Here is a 25968-nt window from a genome sequence, read left to right as displayed (position 1 = left end):
GGGGCTGTGGGAAGCAGCGCGGGCCGAGGGATTTGCTGGCCACCGCTTCCCGCAGCCCCCATTGGCCTGGAGCGGTGAACCGCGGCCAGTGGGAGCCGCAATCGGCCGAACCTGCGGACATGGCAGCTAAACAAACCGGCCCAGCCCGCCAGGGTGCTTACCCTGGTGGGCTGCGTGCCAAAGGTCACTGATTCCTGATCTAATCACTACTAAATCCCGAGCGAAACTGAGCTCCCATAACTTGAGACCAGCTTCATAGTCCTTTGACTCCATTTCTGATTGATTGATTGTAGCCAATCGGCCTCATTCACTTCTCATGCTGTTTTTATATTTTTCACCTTTTTGTATGTATGTGGGTGGGTTTTAATAATATTTTTATTTTAAAACAATTTTTGATCTGACCAGAAGCTTGTAAGTGGCCATCACAAACAGTTACCCATGAAACTGATACCAATGTAACAAACCAAAAATAGACCAAACAAATCAGCTAATATTTAGCAACTTCCTTCCCCTTCTCCAGTGCTACTTCCCTTGCAATATTGCATTCCTAGCACTAGTTGGTACTGTGTAACGGTATAAATACATAGCAGCACTACAAGCTCAGCTCTCTTTCACAAAGCCTAAAATGGGGTCTACCAGTCAATACAGCTACTTGTCCTGATTCCAGAAAATATTGTGCTACAAATATTGCCCTGAAGTAAGCACACTCTACTCTGCACTACTACCATCTTTTTTTCTTCTTCAAACAGTGTACACCCTCCAGTTGGTGGCTCCCTACCAAACCTCTTCAAAATTTAAATATGAATCATTAAGAGGCTTGAATACAGCCATAACATGCACTTTTTAATTAGTGCTTTAATGGATCTGCTTGAGTTTCCACATTCTGTGTGACAGCTTGCTCTGTCACAGACTGTAATCTTTTTTCTGTCTAACTTCTATCCATTTCTTTTCTTCACATTTTGTGCCAATATAAGTAGCTATTCAAATAGGAAGCCTTAAACTTTTACATACCCAACCTAAAGCAGATCTTTTCCTGCTTCTTGACAAAGATCTGAACTCTTCTGAAGCACAATGTTTTATAATCATGTTTCACTACAAGAAGCCTTCCTACAGCTTTTGTCAAGGCTGCTTCCCCACTTTGAACTTTAGGGTACAAATGTGGGGGCCTGCATGAAAATTTCTAAGCTTAACTACCAGCTTAGATCTGGTCTGCTGCCACCATTCCCAAGTGGATTCCCTTCCCTGGGAAGCCATGAGAAACTCTTCACCAATTCCCTGGTAAATACAGATCCAAACCCTTTGGATCTTAAAACAAGGAGAAATTAACCATTCCCCTCCTTCCTCCCACCAACTCCTGGTGAATACAGATCCAACCCCCCTTGGATCTAAAAACAAGGAAAAATCAATCAGGTTCTTAAAAAGAAGGCTTTTAATTAAAGAAAAAGGTAAAAATCATCTCTGTAAAATCATTATGGAAAATAACTTTACAGGGTAATCAAACTTAAAGAGCTCAGAGGACCTCCCTCTAGCCTCAGGTTCAAAGTATAGCAAACAAAGATAAACACTCTAGTAAAAGGTACATTTACAAGTTGAGAAAACAAAGGAAAACTAACAGGCCTTGCCTGGCTATTTACTTACAAGTTTGAAATAGGAGAGACTTGTTTAGAAAGATGTGGAGAACCTGGATTGATGTCTGGTCCCTCTCAGTCCCAAGAGCGAACAACAACCAAAACAAAGAGCACAAACAAAAGCCTAGCCTAGCCTAGCCTTCCCTTCCCCACCCCACCCCAGATTTGAAAGTATCTTGTCCCCTTATTGGTCTTTTGGGTCAGGTGTCAGCCAGGTTACCCGAGCTTCTTAACCCTTTACAGGGAAAAGGATTTTGGAGTCTCTGGCCAGGAGGGATTTTATGGCACTGTACACAGGAGAGCTGTTCCCCTTCCCTTTATAGTTATGACAGCTTTAAAGGTTTATAGTAATATTAACAACATCCTGGTTAATATTACAGGTATCTCTATGTTTTAATGCATATCCTTCAGTTATGTAAAAACCTGATGCATGTGTAACCCACACACCTACTGAGTGTGGTGTTCTGTCCCATCTAGTGGCACCGAGACCACTTAGAGAGCAATTAATGAGTCTGCTCTACAGCAATTTGGCTTTCAGCTCACGTGGTAGAGGCTTATGTACTAAGCTCAAGAGGTCCACAGTTCAATCCTGCCCACTGACAACCAGCATCTGTTGGCATTACACATGCATCACTGACATAACTCTTTCTGTTCTCATTTTTTTAAAGAAAATCAGCCAGCCAATCCATCAAGCCTGGTCTTGGGTGCTGTGCAACTATTTCTATAAAGTGCTGCTTCTGAAATGGGTATTCTGACACTAGGAATCAGCATTAGCAATAGCATAACATACAGCCCCAAAGTACCACTTTTCAGAGATTCTAGAATTGATAACAAAAACTTGTAGTGCCTCCCCCTCCATTGTACTTTAAGTACGCTGGCTATCAAAATACCCTTTTCAAACAGTAACTTGGAAGCAGTCTTCAAGTTCAACAGAACTCAAGTCTTTGTGGCTTTTTATTTATAACTACATATTTTATACTACACTTTTTTCTGTCAGCTCTAACATTCTGCCAGTGTTTGCTATAGTGGCACACTGGGGGGAAGGCTTTTATTTTTTTTCCCTTCTCTAGTGATAAGTATGCTGCAAGATCTTTCTTCCTAGCACATATCCTTTTTGTTCTTTGCTAACAATTTTCTTGTCTAACATTTATCTACATTGCCCTTCGTTTGCTATCTACTAGTCCCAATTAATTAAAAATGATATAGTTTTGTCTTTATTCATTTGTTGCTTATTATTTCTAAGCCGCCCAGTTGAGTTTCATATTAAATACAGGAAGCCTGATTTTAAATGAGTTAGGCATACAGTTATGATGACTAATGTGCACCCTTGGTAGCTGAAGGTGAAAATCATTGTAATCCATGTGCAATGATCCAGTTTGCATATGCCAGCTGCAGGTACAGTTTTCACATGCTGTTGTGGTAACTGCACATGCAAATAGACATGCGCCTGCACGTGCATATTGCTTACCTATGCGCCCTACAAAACCAAACCCCGGAATAACTATACAATTAAGGGAATTTTCAGTGAGAATGACTCAGTAAATCAGTTCTTTTAACTTAATATTGTATCTAACAGTTGTGATGTGTATATTGCCCTATAAGTAACACACATCTTTTGTCACATGACTGTAGCCAGATTAGCAAATTTGGGGAGGTAGTGGGGACAAAAGGGAAGTTATGAAGAAAGCCTTTGTTTTGACTTGGAAAAGTAGTCCAGGTTAGGTCACGCTAAATTCCTAGTGTAGATAAAGGCTAACATCTTAGTTCAGTTTTAGCAGGTTGAGCACTAGGCTATAACTTATCCTGCAAAAATCGAGCTGAAGATGTTTCCCTTCCTCTACACTAGGAAAAGTGGTCAAATTTAGGTCAGGCTTACCTAGCATGTGTTAACTACTCCAAACCTACACTTAACTATTTTTCCTAGTCTAGACAAAGTCTATGAGTGTAATATTTACATCCCTGTATTATAGAGACTGTGTAGTTTCTCTATTATAATGGCTGGAGTTCGTCTTCTATTTTAAATCTGATTTTACCAAGTTCCTGCTTCTAGCCACAATTTGGCTCTTTGATTCATAGATTCTAACAGAAGGGACCATTGTGTTTATTTAGTGTGACCTCCTGTATAGAACCAGAGAAATTCTCCAACATTATTCAGAAATAATTCAAGCTTTCCTTGGATTACCAGTTCTTCATGGTTCAAAACAATTTAGTGATGGCATATATATACTGCACACACAGAAAGACCTTTCCTTGCTCAGTTTCTCAAAGAAACTATGAGCTTCCAGTCATGAATTAACAGCCCTTCATCAAGGGTTTGCTAAGAAGGACTATAAAGAAAGAGGTTTGAGGATAGCTTCTTTCTGAATGGAAGGGCAAGAGTTTTTACCATGCTGACCTAGACAGGAGTTGGTTCCTTTGATTATATTCCTGACATGCACACGATGGTTCATAATTTGGGATTTTAGATTGGGTCAGTTCCTTGTTGGTTGCAGTAACTAGGCACATTTGCTACTCTGATGTTGTGAGATCTTCTTACATTTAATCTTCTTACAAAGCATTTTGTATCTCAGTAAGACCATAACATGCATTTCAATACCCCCTTTTCCACAGTAACTCTGGGTGACTCTCCTGAGCTTGGTGACTGCCTGTTAGAGGGTAACATAATTTTGCTGACAATAAACTGACTCTTAAGTGTTTTAAATTCTCTGTGGCTAAAAGTAATCTCTCTGGATCCCTTTGTGAATACTGAGCAGCACATTTTGACAGTAGTCACATTAGAATCTATCTCCTTTATTATATTAATATAAGTATTTCATATACAGAAGTCTGTAAGATAAAGGGAAACACTTAAATATTTACAGAGGGGATAAATATTCAAAAGCACACAAGTGACTAAAGCAGAAAGCGACAGCCTAAATCTCAGTGAAAGTCAACAGGATTTAGGGTACTAAGTGTCTAGGTCACTTTTGAAACTGGAATGAGGCTCCTAGGTCATTCAGGCACTCTTTAAAATTTTACCCACCGTCTAATGCTATTACTGCACTATTTAAAGGAGCCACAAATAGCAATGGCAAAATGAAACAGACTTTAAAAACATTTTTTTAGAAACCCCTAATGCTTAAGAAGAAATACAGGAATAAGAAAATTAACTTGGAACTATAAACTGGAACTATGTCCTTGTCTAATTCCTTTCCAACTTTGGAATATCTTACTTCCATTTTTGCTCTAGTTATTTGGAAATTGTACTATTCAATTCACAGTCCAATAGACATCTTACCCTGCGTTTCACTCTCTGAGACAACATCTACCCTTTATTCTCCTCACCATAGGAACTGTAGACTTTGCTTCTTCTCCTAGCAAAGGGTGTTCCCTGGCTAATATCCCATCCTGTTCTCTCCAAAGCTTTGGTTCTGCTTCCATTGAAATCAATAGAACAGTCTTGAGCTCAATGGGAACAGGAACAGGCCCTGAAACAGCTATTAGAATATGCATCCTAAGTTTCCATGGTAACAACATGTTTTCCACATAAAATTCCCAGGCACCTGCCCATTCAACCTTATACTAACGATGAAAGAAATGTTTAATTCAAGCTGTAAACGTTCAAAGAAACCCTCTTAATTCTTGAGACTGCTTGGGGATTTGTTTTTTCTCAGGGGAGTGAGCTGACCAAAACTTGAGCTGCCTGAAAACTGTCTGCCCATGTGCTGGGAAGATGTTTGTAGCACTGTAGGATAATGGATTCCTAAGGCGGTAATGTTATACAGCATGTAAAAATGCATGAAAGGTGTCTACAGATATGCTACTTTAGAAGGTCAGTCATAATTAAATATTGGCAAAATATCTTTCTGATCAATGCAAAATGTCTGCAACAGAATGTAAACAGTTAAATTCAGCCCTAAAAAACAGCCAGTCTAGAGTAAGTATTTTGCAATATTTTTATATGCAGCTCAAACTAAAAAAACATTTCAAAAGTAAAATCAAAGGTCCAGATGAATCCCAACTATAACTTTATTACATGTAATGGAATTTTATTAGTGATTAGTTTGACCCCAAAGCTGGTATATTTGCATACCTAAGGTGAGATCTTTACTCCTGCTCTGGCCCCCTTACATTGGGTAAAAGTACCAGAACTATGTAAAGCAGCCCTCAAAGATCTGCATCTGACCAGGGAAGGATTTCCTCAGCACAGGCACTGCAGAAAATAGTTGTAAGGTTGCCTCCTAAGGACCCCCTAGCAAGCCCAAGCAATGGAATGGAGGCAGTATGACCATCTCAGGAGTGGGACAGCAGTCCTCAGTATTGTGGAGATTTTGGATAGCACTGCAGCCCATAGGGCAACCTGAGGCCCTAACATAACATAACTTTGACAGGACCCTGGAACTGTCTAAGGGCTTGTCTACTCTGGCAATTAACAGTGCTGCAACTTTCTCGCTCAGGGTTGGAAAAAAAACACCCCCCTGAGTGCAGCAAGTTGCAGTGCTGTAAAGTGCCAGTGTAAACAGTGCCCCAGCGCTGGGAGCCGAGCCCCTCGTTGAGGTGGTTTTTTTTAAGAGCACTCTCCCAGTGCTGCGCCCACACAAGGACAAGGACTGGGAATGTGCAAAGGTGACTTGAAGCTGGTGAGGGGAGCCATGCAGCCCAGCATTTCATCCTTAGTCTAAACACAAAATTCAGTCACAAACTGTTATAATAGCTTGTACTTAATAACTTTCATTCTGAATTCTATTTTATTGTTATGAATATTAGACCTGCTTGTCCTTCTCACATAAGTAGACCCTTTGACTTCAATATAAGTAATTTCTTCAGCAGTGAAATACAGTCACTTCTCGACTGGAGTGTAGGAATCAGGCAGACAATCTGCACAGAGCATGGAAAATTCTATTTTGGCCAATGACACAGACTCACATTAACCTCTATTTCCATGAAAAGCGCCTGGTATGGCAACCCCTATTCGCAATGAGCAGCATTTACACAGGTATTCCATTGACTTCAATGGGATAAGGGTTACAGAAGCGAGCCCTTAATATCTACACAGAACAAACACAGCCTGAGTTACTAAGCTCTTCGACAAAAGATCCAGACCCAATGAACTGCATGAAACTCAATTTATCTACTTTAGAAGAGTGAAGGATTGAATTGACCTTGGTGGGATTTGAACTGCATATTCCAGAGAGTCTAAATATTGGCATCCTAATTATTAGGCCCACTGTCAAGGCTGTAGACCCAAAATGTTACTTGCAAGAGAGAAGGTATCTGTTTGCCACACTCTCAATGTATTCTTAAAATAAAAAAGGTGTTCTAGTGTGTTTATTTTTTCAAAAATAATGTCCTCAGCTCCTGCCAATATAAGCAATACTAAAAGATCTGCATGTGCAAAGCAGAAAAGCATATTATTGTGGAAACATCCTAAGATGTTGTTATGGAATAAGTGAATAAGGAAAACATAAGGAAAATACCTTTACAGCCTTATTTATGTATTGGGTGAATAATGTAGTATCCTTCTTTAAAGGATACATTAGGGCCTAAAATAATTTAGTGTCTCATGAATATGCAAGAAACTTTAAGTGTACGCTGAGTTTTGGCAGCATGCACGCTGTTGAAATTTACCAACCTGAAGATATAAGAACACCTCAAGTCCACCTGGAATTCAAACACTGGTGCTAGTCAGCTGTTCTCTGCCTGGAAACAGGATTTCTAGGGGCCTTTGCTCTTTTGGACAAGCAATTCACAGGAGCAGCCACTACAGCTGACAGAGTTCATGACCTCAGTGAGCTAACATCCAGACTGAAGAGCAGATGTAGGTGCTCAGAGGCTCCCCATTTTCTGCATGGGCTGAACTTACAGCTGGTATGATTCAGACAGAGTGATTATTGCAAAACACAGTTGTCTGCTTTGCAGCTGCCACCCAGAGCTGGCCTTTCATTCTCTTTAGTATGTGCAGTGAGTTTGAAAATATTTTTTGGCCCTGTTAAGCACCAATTTATTTATAATAGATCAGTGGTAAGTAGAATTAGAGTCTAACTGGAAAACATTGTGTAAAACGGCAGTTCTTTTGCTAAAAAGAAAATGTGTTAGAACACCTGCTTTTCTCAGTATCTTGGTCAGATCCCTAATATACATTTCATTATCAAACATCAGATTCAACCTAGGAGCTGTATTCCTTGTGTATTCAAAATTCCAACTGAGTTCAATGGAAGGTGAAGCTCCTATTCCCAAAATGCTTTTTAAAAATGGTTTGGAGACAGTACAGCCTCATTTGCACGGGTCAGTTAAATTGTGTTAACGTGGTTTTAATAGGAGGCTGGTTTAAATCGTGAAAACTGTGTTTAGGTCTGCTGCTGGTGACGTTTTATTTAGACCAGATGCTACTCGAAACAATGTTTATTTAGATGTCTGCATCATATAATATAAATATAAAACTGTTCACAGTTCCTCCTCAAATAGGGTTTGTCTACACTTGAAACATTACAGCTATGCCACTGTTGCACTTCAGTGTAGACACTATTTACTCTGACAGGAGGGATTCTCCCATTGGCATAGGTAATCCATCTCCATGAGAGGTGGTAGTTAGGTTGACGGAAAAATCCTGGGGTTAGGTCAGTTTAACTTTATCATTCAGGGTGTGGATTTTAGCAATGTAGGTGGGTCAGTCTAACTTTTTAATGTAAACCAGGCCATTGACTCAAACACCCATTACGGCCCAGTTCAGCGGTCTGCCACTATTTAACACAACTGCTCTAATTTCAAAGGGACATAAGCATGTGCTTGGAAGTTTAAACAAGTACTTTGATGGATGTGGATGGACTTAAATGCTTTGCTGAGTTGGGGCCTGAAAGCTTAAATGAACAAGTTTTACTGCACAGCATTTGTCTTGTTGTCTGAGCCAACTTTAGCTGGAAATATTCCAGAGAGGTTTTTTTCTTCAAGTGGCCGAGCAAACGCTCTTATAAAAACTGCATATCATTGGAAGACATTATTTTTGCCTAACATACAATCATTAAAGCCAGATCCTCAAAGGAATTTAGGCACCTAATTTCTTTTTAAATCAATGGGAGTTAGGTGACTAAATCCCTTTGAGGATCTGGGCTGAAGTTGGGATTTTTTCCCTCCTTTAATTTAGATTTTATGATTTTCATATAAAAGAGACATACAATTACATAAACATGAACATCGAAACAAATATAAAATGACAGAGAAGGTAAATCTAGGTAAGCCTCAGTCTTGCAAAGATCTGTGCATATGCTTAAGTTTTTGCAGGCTCGGGGCTCTGATTTACTAAATAAAGACATTCTACAGATGTTGAGGGGAAAGAGGCAGTTTTCAACTGGAGATTTTCTTGAGTCGTGACTTTAACATCAGGTTTGAAGTCTGTTGTATTCACTATATGTATTATTATAGCAACACATGCATGTTATGAATCATCAATGTATAAGCTCTCAGGATGAAAACTTCCAAAGAAAGTGTTAGAGACGCTATCCTTTAACTGTACCCCAAACCAAAATTAAGGGGATTGTGTGTGTGGATTACAGCACTCAATTGATGGATAGTTAGTTTTCTGAAGTTCCTTTGTGTTGTAGAGCAACTACTCAAATGTGGGGTAATGACTAGGCCACTCTTCAAGACAATGTGGGTGTCAATGAATAGCCTATGAGTTTTCCCAGGGGTAAATCCTAGTGGCTGGGGCAGGAATGGGGACCAGTATGTATGATATTCCAGGGTGCAGTCCATACCAATGAGGGGCTGTGTCACCACTTGCCCTGCAGCCTGGGGTTCCCCACAATGGTTTGCTGCTGTAGCCCCCAACCTGGGCTCCTTTCAAAGACAATGTGCAGGTCACACCCTGTGTGTAGCCACATCCCTGGTCCAGCAGTTCTGACCCCAGCAGCCGGTCAACAAACACCAGCCACGCTCTGGCTTCCAGCAGTCTTGATTACTCAGGGTGATGCCAACACACTTGTAGTCTCGGATTTTCCCTGTGTGTTGTGCACTGTCCAGCCCTCTCCAGATACATTAGGTCTGTTGCCCCTTTAAGGCGAGCAATATATAACAGTCTGCTTCTTCAAATGGAAAACAAATTTATTTAACTACAAAGAGATTTTAGGTGAATACAAGTATAAGGCATCAAAGTCAGAAATGATTATAAAAGAAATAAAAATAAAACACTTTCTCAAGTTAACAAACTAGACTTGATTCAAGGTGAAGTTCTTACCACAGGTTCCCAGTAACATTACTGACCAAATTCTCAGGCCAGGATCTGCCCCCAAAGTCCAACAGCTGTTTCTGTTGTCTTCTTAGGTGAAGAGGAGAGAGATGGATAGGAAGAGATTATTTGGGTTCTTTTTGCCCCTTGCTTTTATAGTTGTCACCCTTTGAAATGCATTTTCCTGAGGGTTACCCTAGATAAAGTTCCTTCCAGCTGTGAAGTTGGAGATATGGGGTCTCATCCTGAAAGAGGCTTCTTGCTACTATTTGCTAAAATGCAGATTTGCCTTGTCTCCCTCTTGCTGTTTAAAGGACCTTGTTACTACTGAATGTAAATTGAGGTAAACACACATTCCTTTGTTAAAGACCTGGTTGACCAGTCCTGCCTAATTGGTGCTATGTGGGTTTGAACATGTGATACCAACATCATTCAGGGGGACTTCATAACTTTACATATAATGTTGCTACACACATTTCATCATGATATTATTGACCAGTGAGTTATCAAATGATACCTCACAAGGCATATTTTGTACAAAGATTATTACACTGCTGTGTAGGGTGTGAACAGAGGAGTGCATTCTATCACAGAATGTTAAACAGTCTCAACAGGCCTTGGAACCTAGCATAACAGGTTTGGTGATGGAAAGTTAACTAGTGCATATGAAAAATATAGGGTAGACAAGGCATAGTGGTCCAGATCCTCAAAGGTATTTACGCATCTAACTCCAATTGAAATCAGTTGGCATTAGGTACCTAAATACCATTGAGAATCTGGGCCACTGCCTTAATATGTGCTAAGCTGGTCAACTCAAAGTCTGAGGGGCCCAAGCTTTAACTCAATCAGAAGTAGTTAAAGTATGTGCTGCCTAGTGTGTATTAGACTTTTCTTATATTCTAACATCATACCACTAAATCTATTCTACACATGGCCCAGTCAAGTCAGAGTCAGGGAGAGGGTCAGGGACAGAGGGACAGGGATGAAGAGAGCTGTTTCTTCATGACCCATGCCTTAGCTGAGGTTGCCTGTAAAGTGTATGACCTCTTCTGTCCCAAGAAAAAGAACTCATGTGCATTTTGTAAATTAACACATTTAACTAGAAAATACCTTGGCTCTGAGTCCTTGATTTCTGCTCCTAATACAAAACTAACCTACAAAAATCAATTTGCTACTGCTCAGCACAGGAGCAACAATTTACAACTTATGTTTTATATCCATTACAATAAGTAGTAATAAAATGCTTTTATATATCAAAATACTGTCTTTTGAAAGTATTTAAAAATATGAAAAATACAAACTGAGACAAGCACAAACCAAGCTATGAGGATTAATGGAAAACTTGTAACAAGCTACAGCAGCACGAGTAACTCTGTAGTATGCTGCAAGTCCAATCTTTTATTCTTAATAGTATATGTAGAACTTACAGGCCCTAGTCAGGGGTCAGGTCCCCTTTGTGCTAGGTGCTATACAAACATAAAACTAGAAGATGGTCTAAAATGAGACAACAAGTGTTTACATGAAACAGCAAGGGAAAACAAGGTCACAGTGAGACAATTATGATGGCATACTAAACAGCTGTCACAGATTTAATTTGATGTATTATTTCACATTTTATCGGATGAGCATAATTTTCAGTAACAAAAAATATTTGTATTATCCAAACATAATCCTGTTAGAATGATAAATGAAACAAGCACACTTGGTTGGTTTCTCTGACATTCAAGGAAATTTTCAGGTTTGCCTTATTGAAAATTAGGTTTCTTTGACAAATATTAAATCCTATCAGGAGACATTATAAAAGGTAGTCGTGTGAAACCTCTAGTTATTTCTCCTTCAGTGAAGCCAAGGCAAATGATACTCTTTTAATCTCTTCAGCACAATTGTAACAGAATTTGGAGCCAGCCCAGCCTTCCTGTTTCAGATTCAGAAGATCCCAGCGGAGGAGGAAATAATTCCTGAAATCTACAAACTCTTTTTGTTACCAACAAGAAGCCTGATCCTGTAAGGTGCTCAGCACCTTTGACTCCTATTTAAGTCATAGTGAGTTGTGATTGCTCAATGATTTGCAGGGTTGGGCCCAAATATTTGAGCCACAAGGTTACCCTCTACTTCATCCTTGGTATGGGGCAGTGATAGGCAGTTGTACAAAGTTTAATTTTGCAGTATACAACTGCTTGACATTACATACAATAGGAAGAAGAGTCTACCAGACCTTAGTAGCTCACAAAATGTTTGAAGGATAGAGGGTACCCAAAATTAATAAAATTTCTAGCAAACAGCTTATTTTAGTCTTTTGTTTTTCTATGTCCTATTTACTGATAAATGGAATCTACGTTAAAATCAGGCAAAGTTTGATCCCAGACACACACATGGGTATCTTTACTCACATGAGTATCCCAACTGAAGTCAAAGGATCCGCTCACATGAGTAAAGTCAAGCAGACGGGAGGCATCTGAGTTTTCAGGACTGGGGCCTGAAATTATACAATGTAGTGGATGTCTTATCTGCTATACAGCAAAGAAATCCTGAGATCAAAGAGCTGGTCGCACAAAGTGGATAGAGACTGTCCATGCCACCTCTGCTGGGGGTAACTCTACTGGGGGCAGGGGGAGTCCCCATCAGTCGATGGGCATCTCTCCACATAGCTGCAGTGCGAGGGGTAGGTAAGGTGACTGGCTAAAATGAAATGTGCTCTAGCAATCCCCAATCAGCATATGGAGCTTTGCAGGCCATAGCTAGTTGGCAGTTAAGAACAGGCCCCTCAGGTTGCCCGACCTTTACCAGGGCTGAGACCAGGAATGAATATGGATGCTTCTTTTTGAATAAAATTTCTGTCTTTTTCAAAAACTAAATCTCCTTGGGGTATCATTTAAAGTTTCTTGTTAGTATCACATGTAAGGCATCATCAGGATTTTCTCTGGTCAAGTAATGAAAAAGTTTATTTTCAAATAAACAGTTCAATGTCTGACAGGGAAAATACTGGATACTTTACTTGCAGAGTACTAATTGATCATATACAGAACTGCTTGAATAATAGATTATTTCACCATTTTTTTCTATTTACAAAAAATGCCCCCACATTCTCAGATATGTGCAACAACTAATCCAACCAGCTGTAAGCAGGAATGCCAACCTACCTTGTTAATGTGGGGGGGAAGGTAGGGATCTAATGGATTCATACACTGCCCTTCCTCGCTGGAGAACAGAGTTAAAATGTGATTGACTTGAAAATGAGTGTGTTCATCCCAGTCTAGTCCATAAAAAAACATCTATGCATCTTACAAAACCACCACATTAACTTGGCAAAACTGGTACAATTAGTGGTCTTGCTTTTAGAGACGTGCCACGCTGAAACAGCCAATGAGCTGCAGGCTAGAATTAAGGTACCTTAGTATGTCTATAGGCTGCATCTTGCACAGACCATGCCTATGTGATAATTTATTCTGTTTATTGACACATGGAGCTTGTTTTCAGAGAGTAATAGAAATGTAGTAAACAACATCCTGGGCCAGATTTTCAATTGGTGTATATTGGTATAGCTCCATGGAGCTCAGTGGAGCTATGCCAATATATATATTGGCAGCAGATCTTACTCCATTTTTCCATTTTAGTAGTTTCTTCTGCCATCTTTTTAACTATAACTTGTATTGTAGTTGAAAAGACATACTGTCTAGTAGTAAGAGCATGGGACTTGAAGTCAGAAATGCTAGTTTCTATTCTCAGCTGTGTCATGGAGTTTGAACAGTGACCGTGAAGAAATAATTTTGTTTTTTTTCCTATGCCCCTAGGGCCCTAGTCAATAAGGTGAGTTCATGTGCCTGACCTTAAGCATGAAAGTAGCCCTATTGACTTCAGTGTGTTCAGAGTGTATTTATAGTGGATAAATTTGTGTATCTGGATGATTGTTAGACTAGAAGGATGGTGATATTACCAAACTGAACACAATACTGAAAGTATGATTAGCAACACCATTATATAAGTTTTCAATGATCTACCATTATATAAACTTCTCCACTGTGAACACAGCAAAGCTGTACCTTAAAACAAACAAACAAACAAACAAAAACCCTGCACTCATGAATATAATGAAGTTGTGCATCAACTTTTGCTTTTTCACCCAACATTAGAACCAATTTCTTCAGTTATCCGGTGTTTACTGCCTATGACAATAATGATTTCTTGTTGCAATTTGATGCACGATGGCAGTATGTCATACTGCAGCATTCAGGAAATCTAGAGAAACTCATGTGTTTCACTATAGCACATGATGCTAACATTACATTTTGAAAGGTGCCAATTGTGATAACTGTTTGCTTCATAGAGGGAAATTACAAGGCCAATGATCTGCAAAAATGTCTGCAGTTGGGGAAAAATGAACAAGAGGTGCATGGGGGAGAGGAGAATGGAATGTTAAAGAAAATAAGTGAAACATGAAAAGGAAATTGTGCACTAAATTCTTTAAATAGGCTAAGTATGCAAATATACACATAAAAATCATCATGCCTCATTTAAAAAAAACTAGACGAAGATCTATATCAAAAAGAACAAAAATCATGCACACAAACACATCTAAAATAAAACTGCACAATGTAGAAAGGCAGTAATAAGGAAAGCTTTGAAGTGAATAAGCAAACATGGAATTTAGAGCTAAAGATTAAAATCCATGTAATCATCAACCATAAAAATAATATGAAAAGAATTTGGAGACAAGTAAACTTTCTTTTCAATCAGAAAAACATTGCATAAACATAAATATAGAGATACTGCATGAAATAATAGCCATTTAATGTATTCAGTCAACAAAAACAAAGCAATAAAATTGACATAATTTCCCAGCAGGTGGCAGTGAAGATAATGTACTCTTCTGCAATCTATCACAGAATCCTTCTGCAATGTTCATAAAGATCGATAGTTTTACACATTGGAAGGATTCCCTTCCTCCCCCTCTAAGTCCTTAGTGCAAGAGCTCAGCTGATGACGGACACAATAGGGGCTGAGTGGAAAATATCAAGTATTACTTATTTGTCAGCTAACACTGGTCTGCTCAGAAGGAGTAACCCCTATAAAATGGGAGAAGCAAGCAAAATAACACAGAACTTCGGAATTCTACTATTGCTTTCACTGCATCAAATTTTACTGTCAAAAAAATGCAGAAAATTTATGGTGTGACTGTAGTTATACAGTTTAATCTACCTTTCTTTTAAAGTCTTGTCTGGGATTTATGCTAATAACTACCCTATTCATTTCTAAAACCATAAGCAAAACATGTTTTTTTAACAGGACTGCTGACAAAACCCCTTTAGCTTAGGAAATATTGTGTTGTCCTGCAGAGGCACAGTCTGATGGATAGATGCTGTAGAGGCTTACCAGCCATTCTGATTTGTATGCAGTATTTCTGTCCTCATTCTGAAACTCCTGTATCATGCCAGGGATTATGATTGTTCTGAGACTTCTGCTCCCTAGGATAGGTAGGCAGAGAAGTATTGGAAAGAGCTAGAGTGAGACACAGTTGTAAAGGAACAGCTGGAGGGACCAGACATCAACAACAAAACAGGGGAAAGACAATCCCTAAAGCCTCAGTGAAATATTTGAAATACATCCTCTGTCCCTGGAACTCTGGATGGTATCACATTTGTATTTTTCCTTGTTCTATTACTAATGGTCAACCTTTCGATAATACAGAAGGGATGATGACTACTATATTGCTTTCTAAATCACTCTATCAATATTTGTCTACTGTATGCTTCAAAATATACTGAATGCTTAAAAATGCCATTAGATGATATGATCTGTTGTAAGGGAGCCTCATTCACTTTTACTTCTTTGCATTTTAAACTCTTTATTAAAAATAAGTCTGTCCAGACCTCCCATAAACCAAATCTTTTATACTTTAAAACTGATTTACAGGTTATTCTATGTTGTACAGAATGGGGATAGGGACACACTCTTTGTCCTAATTTATTAGTAATGTGTTGGTTTCTGCTGTCTCTTTTGATAGCCTATTTTAATGAGAGAAATGTAGCTAGTACCCTTTCTACTTGTGCCTTGAATACATCCCGATTTTCACAGTAGAATTTCCTGAGCTGTAATTAAACCCAATTATCTTTCTTCTATGCCATATTCACTGAAAGTCAGTGTGCTAGCAGGAGTGCGTCTCAGGATTGCTGCCTGAGAATTCACACAGGAAAGTAAAGATAACTCTACACGACAGAGAAGCTAAGATTTTTCTTTTAATGTTATGTTTTTTAGAGAGACAAGGTGGGTGAGGCAATATCTTTTATTGGACCAACTTCTGTTAGTGAAAGAGACAAGCTTTAGAGTTACACAGAGCTCTTCTTCAGGTCTGGGAAAGGTACTAAGACCAGGTCTGCACTAGGAAATTAGGTTCATATAACCGTGTTGCTCAGGGGTGTGAAAAATCCACATCCCTGAGCAGCACAGCTACACGCACCTAACCCCCAGCGTCACAGCGCTAACGGGAGAATTCTCCCTTCGACATAGCTACCGCTCTCAGGGAGGTGTAGTACCTATTCTGATGGGAGAATCACCTCCATTGGCATAGGTAGAATCTTCACTGAAGCACTACAGTAGTGGTGCTGTAACATATTAAGTGTAGACCTACCTTCAGAGTGTCACAGCTAAATACAAGTTGGAACAAATTGTTTGTTTAGTATAAATAGTTAACGCATATTCTAAGACCATTCAAAGTGAAGACCCCAATTAACACCCCTCCAGTCATAGGACAAGAAAGGGGTCTGAGTGGTCTCTTAAGATATGTGTTAACTACTTTATGCTAAACAATCTGTTCCACCTCATATTTAGCTGTGAGACTTTGTCATGGTCTACACTAGAAAATTAAATTGGCTTAACTACATCACTCGGGGCAGTGAAAAATCCACACCTCTGAGCGACGTAGTTACACCAACGTAATCCACAGCGCACACAGCGCTAGGTTGATGGAAGAATTCTTCTGTCGACATAGCAACCACCTCTCAGGCTATGTCTATACTGGCACTTTTGTTGGTAAAACTTTTGTCGGTCAGGGGTGAGAACCCTCCCTCCACCCCCACCGACAAAAGTTCCATCAACAAAAGCGCCGGTGTGGACAGCGCTATGGATGGTTTAATTATGTTCTCTCCTGCCGGCATAGAGTGGCTACATGGGAGACCTTTCAGTGGCACAGCTGCAGCAGTACAGCTGCTGTAAGGTCTGCAGCATAGACATAGCCTCATGAGGTAGATTACCTATGCTGATGGGAGAACCCCATTGTGTCGCTGTGGCATTTCAAGTTTAGACAAGCCCTCTGAGTACTTCTCCCAGACTGAACAGCTCTGTGTAGCCCGAAAGCTTCTCTTTCTCACCGACAGCAGTTGGTCTAATAAAATATATTACCTCACCCACCTTGTTTGTCTAATATCCTGAACCAACGTAGCTACAACAATACTGCAAACAACATGTTTATTAGATGTGAACATTGTAGAAAATAACCAGGTATAGTGGCAAAAAGTAATATGAATCACAGCATAAACCAGTGAAAATGGTCACCACTCAGGGTGCCTAGCTGGGGAAAAACAAAAAACCCATCTCACCACACAGGCAAAATATTGTACAACATTGCCAGAAAAGTCTGTAAAATTCAGCTTTTTGAGACCTACTGCTAAGTCCTGCTTCAAACAGAAATTTGGTACATGTGTATGTAGTAAGATACTGTATATACATTATATTCAAAAAATTACATTAAAGAAACATTAAGGTTGCAAAGTCAAGCACCCAAAAGCTTGGAAATGCTAGAATTAAGGAAGTATTTCTTCACACAATGCACAGTCAACTTGTGCAACTCTTTTCCAGAGAATGTTGTGAAGGCCAAGACTATAACAGTGTTAAAAAAAGAACTAGATACATTCATGGAGGATAGGTCTATCAATGGCCAGGCCTGCCAACCGGGAGGAAGCAAATGGGGCAATTGCCCAGGATCCCAGGCAATTTAAAAGTGCCCAGGGGCCCCCAGCCACCACCGCCGGCAGTGCAATGGAGCTAAGGCAGGCTTCCTTCCCGCCCTCACTCTGCACCACTTCCAGAAGTGGCCAAAACAGCCCTATGGCCCCAGGGAGGTGAGGGATCTCTGCACACTGCCCCTGCCCCCAATGCCAACTCCGCAGCTCCCGTTGGCCAGGAACTGTGGCCCCTGGGCCCCCCACCTAGGACCCGCTGCCAGAAGGGTGTGCCGGTCGCTTTCGGGAACTGCCCAAGGTAAGCGCCGATCCCCTGAACCCCTCCTGCACCCCAACCCCCTGCCCTAGCCCAAAGCCCGCTCCCGAACTCCCTCCCAGAGCCTGACCCCGCACCCTTCTCACACCCAAACTCCCACCCTGAGCCTGCACCCTGCACTCCCTCCCACACCTAAAGTCCCTCCCAGAGCCCAAGCCTGCACCCCCTCCTGCACCCCAGCCCCCCACCTGGTGAAAGTGAGTGAGAGTGGGTGAGAGCGAGCAACAGGGGGTGGGATGGAGTGAGCAGAGGCGGGGCCTACGAGAAGGGGCAGGGCAGGGGCGTGGCCTCAGGGGGTGGGGCAAGGGTCTTTGGATTTGCGCAGTTAGACAGTTGGCAATCCTGCTGGGCAGGCATGTGGAAGTCCTGGCCATGCTGGAAGAGCACGCCAAGCAATGCAGCTGGCAGCTCGCTGGACATCAGCCAGCGCAGGCGCAGCACCGTCCAAATGTCAGGTGGACCGCGTGGGCGTGGCTTGTGCGTGCATGGGGGCCCATTGACTGTTCTCCCCTGGGGCCCGGGATTGCTGTCGTCAAGCTTGTTAATGGCTATTAGCCAGGATGAGCAGGGATGGTGTCCTTAGCCTCTGTTTGCCAGAAGCTGGAAATGGACAACAGGGAATGGATCACTTAATGATTACCTATTCTGTTCTTTCCCTCTGAAGCACCTGACATTGGCCACTGTCGGAAGACAGAATACTGGGCTAGATGGACCATTGGTCTGACCCAGTATTGCCATTCTTATGTTCTATGTGGACCTGCCATTAAATGGGGATAGGGACACACACTGTTAGTAGGTTTCCCCGCTCTTTGTTCGATTGCAAAGGAATGTTCAGCTCAGGAAAACGGCTCGGTTCCAGAGAGGAATGTTCTCTAGTGTTTATTGATCCTCTGCACCTGTCTCCTGCAACCTCTTCTTATCCCCTTCTGCTTCATTCCCTCACTTCCAGGCTCCGAGCCTCAGTACTCCTCTTCCCCCTGCTGATTCCCGTGAAGTGAGGGAGTATATCCACCACTCAAACTAGGCAGGAGGTGGGTAGGGTGATCAGATCAGAGAGATAAAATATCAGGACGTGGAGGGCGCCGAGCAAAAAAAAAGTGGTGGAGCAAAAAAAAAAGGAGTTTCAAAGGGGCTGGGGGCATTAGCCGGGTGGGCGGCGCGTGGGCGTGGGCCGAATCCCCGCTGCTGCCGGGGAGCCCTGCACCTCTCCCTCTTGCTCGCGGCTGCAGCTTCTTCCCAGTGGGACGCGCCTCCCGCCACCCCAGGCACATGCGGCACGGGAAGGAGCTGCTGGAGCGCAGCCGAGCGGGAGAGGCGCGGGGCTCCGAGCCGGCAGCGGGACACACACCGCATGTGCCCGGAGCTGGTCGGGGGGCGGAGGGAGAGGCACGGGGCTCCCCGGCAGCAGCGGGGATTCGGCCCACGCCCCCGCGCCGCCCACCTGGCCCCTGCCCACTCCGCCCTGCCCCCGACCGGACCCACCGCGCTGCCCCACGGGCTGCAGGGCTGGAGCAGCTGCGCTCCTGGCCCCGGGCTCCGTGTGCAGCGGACCGGGGGCTGGGCAGGAGACCTCTGGTGCGGCAGGGGGCTCAGCTCTGAGCCCCCTATCTCCCTCCCTTGCCAGCCCCCCTTTGCCTGCCCGCCCGCCTGGTGCCCGTGTGCCGGCATTGACTCACCACCCCCCTCCCTCCAGGCTTGCGCTGCCATGCAGCTGCAAGCCTGGGAGGGAGGAGGAATGCTGCATGGTTGGGGGAAGAGGCGGGGCCAGGGTGGGGATTTGGAGAGGGAGCCAATGGGGGGAGGAGGGGGCGGAGCCGGGGCAGGGGAGGTGAAAGTCCCTCCGGGAGGGCAAAATTTCTTGTTTGTCCAGTGTCCCAACCAAACATCGGTCGGGACGCGGGGCAAAGAAGCAAATATCGGGACAGTCCCGATAAGATGGGGACATCCTGTCACCCTAGAGGTGGGAGACAAGCCTGCTTTCTGCAACCTCCTGCCCCCAACAACTGTCTTCAGCAATTCCCAAAATCAGATCCACTTACCAGGGGCCTCCTCTCCTGTTTGTGCTTTGCCAAGATACGACCTGCTGTGACTGGCTAGGCTCCTCCGGGGTAGAAAAGAGCTCCTGGTTGTATGCATCTCTGGCCTCCAAGTCATCCTCTGCCTCTGGTTCTCCCTCCCCCTCTTCATCCAAGATTGCCTCCTCCTGACTTGGTCCACTCTTGACTGGCAACCAAGCCAACAAAGTATCCATAGGGGACTTCGCAGTGGAGGTGGGGTCACCACTGCGTATTGCGTCCAGCTCTTTGTAGAACCGGCAGCTCATGGGCGCAGCACCAGAGCGGTGGTTTGCCTCCCACACCTTGTGGTAGGAGTTCCGCAGCTCCTTCACTTTGACCCTGCACTGCAATGTGTCCCGGTCATGGCCCTTTTCTATCATGCATCTAGAAATCTGTCTGTGGGTATCATAATTCCAATGGCTGGAGCGCAACTGTGACTGCACTGCCTCTTCTCCCCAAATGCTGATGAGATCCAGCAGCTTGGTATTGCTCCAAATGGGGGATCGCCTGGTGCGTGGAGCAGGCATAGCCACCTAGAAAGATGCGCGGAGACCACTGCACACATCACTGAGCAAACAGGAAGGGGACTTTCAAATTTTCAAAGAAATGTATGGGGTGGGGCTGACGGTTGGTCACCTGAGGGCAGAGCTGTAGAGTTCAAACCGATGGCCAGAGAGGTGAGAACAGGCATTGTGGGACACCTCCCGAAGGCCAATCACAGCGATGTAATCACCATGGTGTCTACACTGGCACCGCAGCACTGTAGCCACGATGCAGAAAGCTCTATGCCTCTCGCCGAGGTGGTTTTTTTAGGGTATGTCTACACTACGAAATTAGTTCGAATTTATAGAAGCCGGTTTTATTGAAATCGGTTGTATACAGCCGATTGTGTGTGTCCACACAATAAAATGCTCTAGGTGCTCTAGTCGGCGGACCGCGTCCACAGTACGAGGCTAGCGTCGAATTCCGGAGCATTGCACTATGGGTAGCTATCCCACAGCTATCCCACAGTTCCCGCAGTCTCCGCCGCCCCTTGGAATTCTGGGTTGAGATCCCAATGCCCGGATGATGCAAAACAGTGTCGCGGGCGGTTCTGGGTACATGTCGTCAGGCCCCTCCCTCCCCCGTCACAGCAACGGCAGACAATAGATTCACGCCTTTTTACCTGGGTTTCCTGGGTTACCTGTGCAGACAACATGGAGCCCGCTCAGCTCAGCTGAGCTCACCGTCACCATATGTCCTCTGGGTGCCGGCAGACGTGGGACTGCATTGCTACACTGCAGCAGCTGCTAACTGCCTTTTGGCGGTAGACGGTGCAGTAGACTGGTAGCCTTCATCGGCGATCTGGGTGCTGGCAGCCGTGGGGCTTGCCTTTTGGCAGTAAATGGTGTATTACGACTGTTAGCCATCCTATTACAAATCGGGTCATCGTACGTTAGCAGAGTCTTCCCTGAGCAGCCGATTGTGCAATAGGCCTGAAGACCATCGTCATACACCGCCCCGTATTTGCTGCCAAGCACCCAGAAAGATGCCGAGGGCTATCAGTCACGCTGCACCGTCGTCTTAAGATGTAAAAAAATAGATTTGCTCTGTATTCATTTGCTTCCCCCTCCCTCCGTCAAATCAACGGCCTGCTAAACCCAGGGTTTTCAGTTTAATCTTTGGGGGGGACCAGTCTGTGACAGTTGTTTGTGTCTCTCCCTGATGCACAGCCACCGTTCTTTATTTTAATTCCCTGTGCCTGTACGCCATGTCGTCACTCGGCCCCCCTCCCTCCTTCCCCTAGTCCGTCAGATACTACGTTTGCGCCACAGCTCAGAGAGCCGAGAAGCGGTTCGCGCCTTTTCTTTGAATTCTGGGTTGAGATCCCAATGCCCGGATGATGCAAAACAGTGTCGCGGGCGGTTCTGGGTACATGTCGTCAGGCCCCTCCCCCCTCGTCACAGCAACGGCAGACAATAGATTCGCGCCTTTTTACCTGGGTTACCTGTGCAGACAACATACCACGGCAAGCATGGAGCCCGCTCAGCTCAGCTGAGCTCACCGTCACCATATGTCCTCTGGGTGCCGGCAGACGTGGGACTGCATTGCTACACAGCAGCAGCTGCTAACTGCCTTTTGGCGGTAGACGGTGTAGCATGAGTGATAGCCATGGGGCTGGCAGCCGTAGGGCTGCATTGCACCAGCCCCTTGCAGGCGATGGTATATTATGACTGGTACCCGTCATCGTCATACTGGTATGGCTGTCAATCATGGCCACCTGGGCAGACATGCTACTGTTTTGATGATGATGGTTACCAGTCGTAATATACTATTTTCTGCCAATTGCCCAATATTGTCTGCTAAGCACCCAGAAGAGGCCGAGGGCGATGCTGGGTGCTGGCGGACGTGGGGCTGGCAGACGTGGGGCTGCATTGCTACACAGCAGCAGCCCCTTGCCTTTTGGCAGATGATGGTATATTATGATTGGTACCCATCATCGTCATACTGGTATGGCTGTCACTCATGCTGCACCGTCGGCTGCCACCTTAAGATGTAAAAAATAGATTTGTTCTGTGTTCATTTGCTTCCCCTTCCTCTGTGAAATCAATGGCCTGCTAAGCCCAGGGTTTCCAGTTTAATCTTTGGGGGGACCATTCTGTGTGACTGTTGTTTGTGTTTCTCCCTGTTCCTGTACCTGTACGCCATGTCGTCACTCGGCCCTCCCTCCCTCCCTCCCTCCCGCCCTCCTTCTCCTGGTCCATCAGATACTACTTTCGCGCCTTTTTTCTGACCAGGCGCCATAGCTAGCACTGGGATCATGGAGCCCGCTCAGATCACCGCGGCAATTATGAGCACTATGAACACCACGCGCATTGTCCTGGAGTATATGCAGAGCCAGAACATGCCAAGGCGAAACCCGGACCAGGCGAGGAGGCGATTGCAACGCGGCGACGAGAGTGATGAGGAAATTGACATGGACATAGACCTCTCACAAGGCACAGGCCCCAGCAATGTGGAAATCATGGTGTCACTGGGGCAGGTTGATGCCGTGGAACGCCGATTCTGGGCCCGGGAAACAAGCACAGACTGGTGGGATCGCATCGTGCTGCAGGTGTGGGACGATTCCCAGTGGCTGCGAAATTTTCGCATGCGTAAGGCCACTTTCATGGAACTTTGTGACTTGCTTTCCCCTGCCCTGAAACGCCAGGATACCAAGATGAGAGCAGCCCTCACAGTTGAGAAGTGAGTGGCGATAGCTCTGTGGAAGCTTGCAACGCCAGACAGCTACTGGTCAGTCGGGAATCAATTTGGAGTGGGCAAATCTACGGTGGGGGCTGCTGTGATCCAATTTGCCAGGGCAATGAAAGACCTGGTGATAGCAAGGGTAGTGACTCTGGGAAACGTGCAGTCAATAGTGGATGGTTTTGCTGAAATGGGATTCCCAAACTGTGGCGGGGCCATAGACGGAACCCATATCCCTATCTTGTCACCGGAGCACCAAGCCACCGACTACGTAAACCGCAAGGGGTACTTTTCAATGCTGCTGCAAGCCCTGGTGGATCACAAGGGACGTTTCACCAACATCAACGTGGGATGGCCGGGAAAGGTACATGATGCTCGCGTCTTCAGGAACTCTGCTCTGTTTCGAAAGCTGGAGGAAGGGACTTTCTTCCCGGACCAGAAAGTGACCATTGGGGATGTTGAAATGCCTATCGTGATCCTTGGGGACCCAGCCTACCCCTTAATGCCATGGCTCATGAAGCCGTACACAGGCAGCCTGGACAGGAGTCAGGACCTGTTCAACTACAGGCTGAGCAAGTGCCGAATGGTGGTGGAATGTGCATTTGGATGTTTAAAAGCGCGCTGGTGCAGCTTACTGACTCGCTCAGACCTCAGCGAAAAGAATATCCCCATTGTTATTGCTGCTTGCTGTGCACTCCACAATATCTGTGAGAGTAAGGGGGAGACATTTATGGCGGGGTGGGAGGTTGAGGCAACTCGCCTGGCCGCTGATTATGCGCAGCCAGACACCAGGGCGGTTAGAGGAGCACAGCAGGGCGCGGTGAGCATCAGAGAAGCTTTGAAAACGAGTTTTGTGACTGGCCAGGCTACTGTGTGAAACTTCTGTTTGTTTCTCCTTGATGAACCCTCCAACCCCCCCCCCCGACCCGGTTCACTCTACTTCCCTGTAAACCAACCACCCCACCCCACCATCCCCTCCCCTCCCGCTTGCAGAGGCAATAAAGTCATTGTTTTTTCACATTCATGCATTCTTTATTAGTTCCTTACAGAGGTAGGGGGATAATTGCCAAGGTAGCCTGGGATGGGTGGGGGAGGAGGGATGGAAAAGGACACACTGCATTTTAAAACTTTAACTCTTATTGAAGGCCAGCCTTCTGATGCTTGGGCGATCATCTGGGGTGGAGTGACTGGGTGGACGGAGGCCCCCCCACCGTGTTCTTGGGCGTCTTGGTGAGGAGGCTATGGAACTTGGGGAGGAGGGCTGTTGGTTACACAGGGGCTGTAGCGGCGGTCTCTGCTCCTGCTGCCTTTCCTGCAACTCAACCATACGCTCGAGCATATCAGTTTGATGCTCCAGCAGACGGAGCATTGCCTCTTGCCGTCTGTCTGCAAGCTGACGCCACCTATCGTCTTCAGCCCGTCATTTGCTCTGTTCTTCCCGCGATTCAGCCCGCCACCTCTCCTCTCGTTCATATTGGGCTTTTCTCATCTCCGACATTGACTGCCTCCACGCATTCTGCTGTGCTCTATCAGCCTGGGCGGACATCTGCAGCTCCGTGAACATCTCGTCCCTCGTCTTACGTTTTCTCTTTCTAATGTTCACGAGCCTCTGCGAAGGAGAAACATTTGCAGCTGGTGGAGGAGAAGGGAGAGGTGGTTAAAAAAGACACATTTTAGGGAACAATGGGTACACTCTTTCATTACAAGGTCGCATATTTCGGCTTGCAGGCAGCCATCGTAGGCCACAGTGTTTTGGCTTTTTTAACCTTCTTAACATGCGGGAAAGGTTGCAAACAGCAGCGCATTTCCCATATCAAGGATGAATTGGGTTGTCCATTTAAAATGGGGTTTCAATGTAAAAGGAGGGGGCTGCGGTTTCCCGGTTAACATGCGGCACAAACACAAGTAAACCACCCCCCCTCACACACACACACACGATTCTCTGGGATGATCACTTCACCCCTCCCCCCACCGCGTGGTTAACAGCGGGGAACATTTCTGGTCAGAAGAGCAGGAACGGGCGCCTCTGAATGTCCCCCTTAATAAAATCACCCCATTTCAACCAGGAGAGCTTTCTGGAGATGTCCCTGGAGGATTTCCGCTCCATCCCCATACACGTTAACAGACTTGCTTGCTTTTTTTTTGTAATGTTTACAAATATTTACAAAGTTACACTCACCAGAGGTCTCCTGTGTGCCCTGAGGGTCTTGGGTGAGTTCGGGGGTTACTGGTTCCAGGTCCAGGGTCACAAACATATCCTGGCTGTTGGGGAAACCGGTTTCTCCGCTTCCTTGCTGCTGTGAGCTACCTACAGTACCTCCATCGTCATCTTCCTCGTTCCCCGAACCGTCTTCCCTGTGTGTTTCTCCAGTGAGAGAGTCATAGCACACGGTTGGGGTAGTGGTGGCTGCCCCCCCTAGGATCGCATGCAGCTCCACGTAGTAGCGGCAAGTTTGCGGCTCTGCCCCAGACCTTCCGTTTGCTTCTCTGGCTTTGTGGTAAGCTTGCCGTAGCTCCTTAATTTTCACGCGGCACTGCTGTGTGTCCCTGTTATGGCCTTGGTCCTTCATGGCCTTGGAGATCTTTT

Source organism: Trachemys scripta, chromosome 3 (assembly GCF_013100865.1).
Source record: "Trachemys scripta elegans isolate TJP31775 chromosome 3, CAS_Tse_1.0, whole genome shotgun sequence".
Classification (NCBI taxonomy): Eukaryota; Metazoa; Chordata; order Testudines; family Emydidae; genus Trachemys; species Trachemys scripta.
Note: the sequence above shows the minus strand (reverse complement) of the source record.